Source organism: Sturnira hondurensis, unplaced genomic scaffold, assembly GCF_014824575.4.
Source record: "Sturnira hondurensis isolate 20B ecotype Veracruz unplaced genomic scaffold, ASM1482457v3 Scaffold0009223, whole genome shotgun sequence".
Taxonomy (NCBI): Eukaryota; Metazoa; Chordata; class Mammalia; order Chiroptera; family Phyllostomidae; genus Sturnira; species Sturnira hondurensis.
In genome coordinates this window covers 308,229-317,133 of record NW_028081854.1, presented here as the reverse complement: position 1 = coordinate 317,133, position 8,905 = coordinate 308,229, and the positions used below count along the sequence as shown (strand labels likewise).

At 37.5% G+C, this 8,905-nt stretch overlaps 1 pseudogene; it reads left to right on the top strand.

Annotated features, from left to right (window-relative positions):
* The first annotated feature begins 2,067 nt into the window (after nucleotides 1-2,067).
* LOC118994263 (serine/threonine-protein kinase 16-like) lies at nucleotides 2,068-7,367 on the top strand (annotated as a pseudogene).
* The last annotated feature ends 1,538 nt before the right edge of the window (nucleotides 7,368-8,905 follow it).

Here is an 8,905-nt window from a genome sequence, read left to right as displayed (position 1 = left end):
TATATTCAAGGCTACTGTAATCAAAATAGCCTGGTACTAACAAAAAACAGCAACATGGACCAATAGACCAGAACAGAGATCCGAGAAATCAAGCCAAGTCTCTAAGGTAAATTAGTATTGACAAAGGGAGCAGTAACATAAAATGAAATAAAAATAGCCTCTTCAACAAATGGTGTTGGGAGAGCTGGACAACTACATGCAAAAAAATGAAACTCAAGCACCAAATTACATCATATACAAAAATGAATTCAAGGTGGATAAAAGACTTAAATATAAACCGTGACAACATTATAGTCCTAGAGCAGGACACAGGCAGGAAAATCTCAGATATTTCATGCAGCAACATTTTTAGTGATATATCCCCTAGTGCAAGGAACTTAAAGAAAAAAATAAACAAATGGAATCTCCTCAAATTAAAAAGCTTCTGCATGTCTAAAGAAAACAGTATTAAAATAAAAATAGATCCAACTATATGGGAACACATATTTCCCAATGATACCTAAGACAATGGTTTAATCTCCAAAATATACAAAGAACTTACAGAACTCTACTCTAAGAGGGCAAGCAACCCAATTAAAAAATGGGCAAAGGGCTTGAACAGAGACTTCTCCAAGGAGGACATACAGAGCATCCAGAGACACATGAAAAGATGCTCAATATCACTAGTTATCAGAGAGATGAAAATTAAAACCACAATCACATACCACTTTACACCGGTCAGAATGGCCATCATAAACAAAGCAACAAACAAGAAATGCTGGAGCAGTTGTGGGAAAAAGGGGACCCTAGTTCACTGTTGGTGGGATTGCAGACTGGTACAACCACTATGGAAAACAGTATGGAATTTTCTTTTTTTTTCCAAAGATTTTACTTATTTATCTTTGAGAGGAAGGGAAGGAGAGAGAGAGAGAGAAATATCAATGTATGGTTGCCTCTCATTCGTCCCCTGCCGGGAACCGGGAACCGGGAACCTGGAACTGGCCTGCAACCCAGGGATGTGCCCTGAATGGGAATCGAACCGCGATCGTGTGGTTCACAGGCCTATGCTCAATCTACTGAGCTACACCAGCCAGGGCTGGAATTTTCTAAGAAAACTAAAAATGAACATGCCTTTTGACCCAGCAATTCTACTGCTGGGATTATATCCTAAGAACCCTAAAACAGCAATCCAAAAGAACCTATACACCCCAATGTTCATTGCAGCACAATTTACAATAGCCAAGAGTTGGAAGCAACCTAGGTGCCCGTCAGTAAATGAATGGATCAAAAAACTCTGGTACATTTACACAATGGAATTCTATGCAGCAGAAAGAAAGAAGGAGCTACGACCCTTTGCAACAGCATGGATGGAACTGGGAAGCATTATGCTGAGTGAAATCAGCCAGGTGTTGAAACACAAATACCATATGATCTCACCTTTAACAGGAACCTAAACAACAAAATAAGCAAGCAAAATATGACCAAAGACACTAAAATTCGAAACAGGCTGACAGGGACCAGAGGGAAGAGGGGAGAGAATTTCAGGGGAAAAGGAGTAGTATTTGCAGAAACTAGTACGAAGGACACATGAAGAATAACTAAGGGGGGTGGAAATGGGAGGGAGGTGGGGAGCATGGGGGGTGGGCTGGGCTGGGTTTGGGGATGGAAAACTGTTTTTGAACAATAATTAAATAATAAGAATTTTAAAATTAATTAATTAATTTATTTATTTATTAACAAACTATGCTGGAGAGGAAGTAAAGAAAAGGGAACTCCGTGCACTGTTGGGGGAATTGCTAATTGTTGTGGCAAATATGGGAGACACTATGGATGTACCTCAAAAAATTAAATATAAAACTACCATATGATACAACAATCCTACTTGTCGGCATTTATCACAAGAAATTCAAAATAACAATTCAAAAAGACATACACTCCTCTATATACATTTCAGAATTATTTATTATAAACAAGATATGAAAGCAACTTAACTGTCCATTGATAAAGAACAGATGGTATACATATGCAGTGAAATACTAGTTAAACATAAAATATAGTGAAGAAAGGACTCATGGACATGAGTGATCAATGGAGGAGGAATATAAAGGTACTAAATGGTAATGAAAAAATACAATAAATATTTTTTTAAAAATGAAATGTTTCCTTTTGTGACAACAGTCATGGACTGAGAGTGTATTATGCTAAGTAAAGTAAGTCAGAAGTAGAAAGACAAATACCATATGATCTCACTTATATTTAGAGTCTAAAGAATAAAATAAATGAATAAACATAACAGAAATAAACTCATAGATACAGAGAACAAATTGTTGGTTGCCAGATGGGAGATGAAAAAGGTGAAGGGATAAAGAGGTACAAATTAGCAGTTACAAAATAATTATAGGTGTATAAAGTACAAATAGGGAATATAGTCAGTAATATTGTAATAACTATGTGTAGTGCCCTATGGGTATTAGACTTACAGGGAGATCACTTTGTAAGTTATGTAAATGTCGAACCACAATGCTGTACACCTGAAACTAATATAATATTGAATGTCAGCTGTAACTGAAAAGTAGAATACTTAAAAAATAAAATGTAATACTTAGCTACATAATGAAGACAATATAACACCAACATAAGAATAAACATGTAGACTAATGAAATAGAATTGAGAATATAGAAATAAGCTCTTACATTTATTGCCAATTAATTTTTAATAAGGGAAGAAAATTCAATGATAAAAGAATAGTTCTTTCAACAAATGGTTCTGGCAGCACTGGATATACAAATGAAAAATAATGAGCTTGGACTCCTCCCTCACAAGGTAGATAAAAATTAAGTCAAACTGAATCATATTAGCTAAATACAAGAGCTGCAACTACAAAATTCTTAGAATACACAGGAGTCCACATTACGCAATGATTTATTAGACTTGGCATCAAAAACACAAGTGAGGAAGGAAGGAAGGAAGGAAGGAAGGAAGGAAGGAAGGAAGGAAGGACAAGGGAAGAAACTAGACTTTGACAAATTTTTAATTTTTGTGCTTCAAAAGATATCATTAATAAATAAAGAAAATAAGCCACCTAAATGGAGAAAATATTTTTAAAATTACATATCTGATCAGACTAGTACCCCCAAACACATAAAGAATTCTTATAACTCAACAATAAAAATACATGTAACCCAATTTTTTAAATGAGCACAAGTTTGAAAAGGTATTACTCCAAAGAAGAAATGGTCAGCACAGAAAAAGTTGCCAACATCGGTCATCATTAGGGAAATGAAAATTAAAACACAATGAAAACTCTACTCTAAGAAGACAGGCAACCCAATTAAAAAGTGGGCAAAGGACCTAAACAGACATTTCTCCAAAGAGGACATACAGAAGATCCAGAGACACATGAAAAGATGCTTAATACCACTAGCTATCAGAGAGATGCAAATTAAAACCACAATGAGATACCACCTTACACTGGTTAGAATGACCATCATAAACAAAGCAACAAACAACTGTTGGAGAGGATGTGGAGAAGAGAGGACCCTAATCCACTGTTGGTGGGATTGCAGACTGGTACAACCACTGTGGAAAACAGTATGAAATTTTCTCAGAAAACTAAAAACGGACCTGCCTTTTGACCCAGCAATGCCACTGCTGGGATTATATCCTAAGAACCCTAAAACATCAATACAAAAGAGTCTATGCACCCCAATGTTCATAGCAGCCAAGAGCTGGAAGCAACCTAGGTGCCCATCAGTAAATGAATGGATCAAAAAATTATGGTACATATAAACAATGGAATTCTATGCAGCAGAAAGAAAGAAGGAGCTACCGCCCTTTGCAACAGCATGGATGGAACTGGAAAGCATTATGCTGAGTGAAATAAGCCAGGTGTTGAAACACAAATACCATATGATCTCACCTTTAACAGGAAGATAAACAACAAAACAAACAAGCAAGCAAAATATAACCAAAGACACTGAAATAGAGAAAAGGGGGACAGTGACCAGAGGAGAGAGGGGAGGGAATTTCAAGGGAAAAAGGGGAAGGATTTACAGGAACTAGTATAAAGGACAGATGGGCAACAACTAAGGGGGGTGGAAATGGGAGGGAAGTGGGGAGCACTGGGGGGTGGGTGGGCTGGGATGGGAGTAAAAGACAGAAAACTGTGCTTGAACAATTATTAAATAAAAAAATTAAAAAACACAATGAAATACTACTTCACACCCTCTAAAATGGCTAAAATTAAAAAAGACAGACTATAATAAGTGAAACACTCCTACATTGTTAGTGGGATTGTAAAGTGGTGAGTCCACTTTGCATAACAACTTGTCAGTTCTTGAAAATTTACATATGATGTTACTGTACGAATCCAAAGTGTATATGAAAGAGAATTAAGAGTAAGACAGAAAACTCTACTTGAACAATTAAATTAAAAAATAAAATAAAATAAAATGATATAACAAATTAACAAATGTTTCAAACAAAAACATTAATGCTCACTGCAGTATTATTTACAACAGCCCAAAATTGGAAATAATGCAAATGTCCATCAATGAATGAATAGATAAACAAATATAGTACATCTATACAGTGGAATATTATTTAGCCATCTGAAAAGAACAGCTTACTGATGCATGCTATAACATGGGTGAACTTTGAAAACATTACACTAAGTGAATAAAGATAAATATAAAAGTTGAATATTGTACGATTCTACATATGATATGTCTAGAATAAGGAAATCCATGCAAAGAGAAAATAGAATAGTGGTTTCCAAGAGGTGCGATGGTGTCTTGAGACTCATCTAAGATCTCAAACATAGTTAATGTCAATGCTAGGACCACAATTTTAGATAAACAAAGTATAGAACTTCCAGACAATAGGATATTATTCAGTGTAAAAAAAGAAATAAGGTAACAAGCTATGAAAAGTTATGGAAAAAACAGAAATGCATATTACTAACTGAAAGAAATCAATCCGAAAAGGCTGCATACTGTATGATTCCAACTACATGACATGGAAAAGGCAAACCACTGTAGACAGTAAAAAAATTAGTAGTTGCCAGTGGTTATGGGAGGGATAAATAAGGCAGAGTGCAGAGGATTTTTAGGGCATAGAAACTACTTTGTATGATAACATAATGATAGATACTGTACATTTCATTACATATTTATTCTAACCCATAGGATGTACAACATCAAAAGTGAACCCTTATGTAAACTTTAAACTTTGGGTGATTATAATGTCAATGTAGGTTCATCAGTTTTAACAAGGGTATACGATCTAGTGTAACTTTGGTGGGGAATGTTGATAATGGAGGCTATGCATGTGTGGGGGTAGGGAGTATTTGGGACACACCTGTACATTTTTAATTTTCCTATGGAACTAAAATTGTTCTAAAAATAAAGTCTTAAATTAAAAGATTAAGGGATAATTAAAAGTGACAAATACATGAGAAAATGTTAAGAATCAGATGCAGCACTGTGATTATGTAATAAACAGGCTTTAAAAAATTATCTGGCTGGTTTTAACAGACTTGAAACAGGTAGTGGTATTTATTAATCCTTAGAAACCTATAAATGTTACATGCTACAAATGTTTAGCCCAGAGTCTTACACAGAGAAGAAACTAAATAAATATTTCTTAAAGAAAGAAAGAGACAGAGAGAGAAAAAGGGAGGGGGAGAGAGGAAGGGAAAGAAAAGAAGGAAAGAAGGAAGAAAGAAACAAAGAGTGAACACTTCTCAGGGAATACATTCCCTTTCCTAAAAAAAAGTTTAATTGTAACTAATTTTGTTGAAATTCTTTGATTTAGACTGAAAAGCCCAAATATCAGATGTGTTGCAGTACTATCAAGTACAGTTTCACATTTATAATAAGTTAATTGCCCTGTTTCCATATTCTTGTTCCCTATGGAATTTTCAGCCATTGCTTAACTACAGTACTTAAGTGCTGAATATAGTAGATCATCTTTCATTAGACTGAAACCTAATATGGTTGCAACCTTTATAGTTACTCTAAGACTATATTATCAGGTGTATGGAACAGAAATCCCTTTAATATAAGTAAATCTCTAGTTTGTATATGTGCAGCAGAAAAGAACTACAATCTTTGTATAAACACAGTAAGTATAACTAAATAAGAAACAAAATACATCAGTACAATTATAAATTCAAATTTTGTATGCTTCTCAAATTTCTTCAATTAAGTTATCTATTAATTGTGAAGGAAACTTATTTTAAATGGTCAGTATTTGGAAAAACATTTTAAATAGTAAAATTATTAAGAAAAACGTGACTTAAAAAACCAAATTACCTCCAGCCCAAGCCACCATGATCTGCTAGGCCCCCCAGAATATCCTTGGAAGAGGCCACTCAAGCTGGATGAACCCCTGTGGCAGCCTCAGACAGACCTCGAGGAGGATGACTTAGACATCACAGGCTACACACTGTACATCTGCTCTCAGGGAACTGTCATCATTGACAATAAGTACTACCTCTTTATCCAGAAACAGGGGGAAGGCAGGGCTGGGAAAAGGCCCAGTGAGAAGCAGATATGCATGGCCTCTTCCATCACCCAAACATCATTTGTCTTATGGATTACTGTCTGAGAGAGCAGGGCACAACACCAGTCCTGGCTATTGCTATTCTTAAAGAGAGGTAGCTGTGTAATGAGACAGAAAGTCTGAAAGACAAAGGTAACTGAAGATCAAATCCTTCTTAACTGAAGATCAAATCCTTTATCTGCTGCTGGGTATCTATAGAAGCCTTCATGAAATTCATGCCCAGGGTTATGCCCACAGTGACCTAAAACACACCAGTACCTACTTAGAGATGAGAGGAAGCTTGTTGTAGTGGACTTGGGTTCCATTAATCAAGCATGCATCCATGTGGAGGGCTTCTGCCAGGCTACAGCCTTAGAGAACTACCCCCACCCCCCGGCAGTTCACCATCTCCTACCTGGCCCTAGATCCCTTCTCAGTACAGAGCCACTGTGCCACCAATATGCAGATTGATGTCTGGTCCTTAGGCTATGTGTTATATGCTATGATGTTTGGGGAAGGCCCCTATGACATGGTATTCTAGAAGGGTGACAGTATGGTCCTCACCATGCAAAACCACCTGCAAAGACCCAGGCATTCTTTAGTGGTGTGGCAGCTGCTGGTCTCCATGATACCTGTGGACCCTTACTAGTGTCCTCACATTTCTCTCCTTCTTAGTCAGTTGAAGGCATAGCAAACCCAGGCTCTGGGACAACACATACCCAAATGTGAACAAAACAGTGGCAATGCTGAGAAAGTCTCCTCCTCCCCCAATCTATGTGTGGAAACAAGCCAATATCTTACTTTGGAATCCACGTCTTTTCTATCCAGGCTTGCTTTCTTATAGTTGGGTAGAGAAGGGTGGGAGGGGAGACTAAACTCAGGCTTCTATCTCTGCTCTATCTCTATCTCTATCTCTTCTCTATCTCTATCTTCTATCTTCTATCTCTATCTCTTCTGAGCAGTTCCCTGAGAACTAGACAGGGAATCTGAGTTGGAGTTCAGTGAAGGTAGGGGATAGGAAAAGCGAAACTGATAGAATCTGTTAAAGATTCTGAGGACTGCTGAGCTTATATTATGGTAAGCTTTCAAATCTGGGAGCTGGAGGATGTATGTAGAGAAGAATAAACTGAAAGCATTTTAGGAAGAAAAAATAAAATAAACAAAAACATTAAAAGAAATTAAAAGAACATTTTAAAAAAAATCCAAGATGCATAATATTTAAATTAGCCAATTTGAATAAAATCAGAAAGAATGTAAACAGGAAGATGGTGGTGAGGTAGGTAGGAGTAGAGCCAACTTGCCCCTGTGCTCAGCTGAAACACCTAGCCTTCCTAGTAGGAGAGATCTGGATTCTTGAAGTCACAGGGTGGGGGTCAGCAGAATGTGGGGAATAAAGACAAGTGGGAGATGCACAGAGGTGGTCCACTGGGACTGTAGTCACTGGATAGGTCACTAACAGAGAAACTGGGGAGCAGGGTGACAACTGGAAAAGGGAGAAGAGTTAGGCTGTGTCAGACCCTGATCTAGATAGTTTTGAGATTGGTCAGAAAGTTAGGCTTAAACAAGAGGATTTTACACACAAAAAAAGGCCCTCAGCCGCTGTTCAAACGACTCTTGCGCAGAGGCTGAGCTCCTGAAGAGGGAGGAGGAGGAGGGGTGTCATGCACCACACTGACCATTCAGAGGGCAGCAGGGCTCAGGGAGCTGGCATTCCCCAGAGAGACTTAACTTAGTGGGAAAGCTGAACTGCTCTGAAGGAACTTTTAGAGCACTCAGCACAGAGGCTAGCAAAGAGGGAGGAGGTGGGGTGTAAGTTGCTCCTAATCAGTGCACCTCACAGGAGATACAATTGGTGGATGAAAGGCACCTGCCTGGTGCAGATGGGCAGTGGGGTCCCAGCAGCACACGTGCAACTTGGGTTGGAGGCTGGGCAACTGTGAATATTGCAGCTCAGGCCTGACCCCATCCTCACAAAACTACAGAAAGGGAGAAAAGCTAAGCTAAGCTTCCTTCTGCTAGAAGCATCCAGGAAGACCAGCAGAACTCCCTTGGCAGGTTTAAAATCTGCAGTAAGCTTTTGTTTCTTCCAAGTGTAAGACAGTAAGACCTGAAGCTGTGAAAGGATGACAGAGAGATCCACAGAGGGATCATAATACTAAAGCAAATAACTGAGAAACTGAGACAACTTTCACTTTGCTGTAGAAACTTGCATTTTATTGTTTATTTTTAGAACTTGCATTTTATTGTTTATTTTTATTTTTCCATTATTTTTACTTATTTTATTAGTATGTTTATTTCTCTTCTTCCTGTTTAGTTTTCTTCATTTTGTTTAATTGCATTGTTTGACTGGATTTCTTTGTTCTCTCTTTCATATTGAATTTT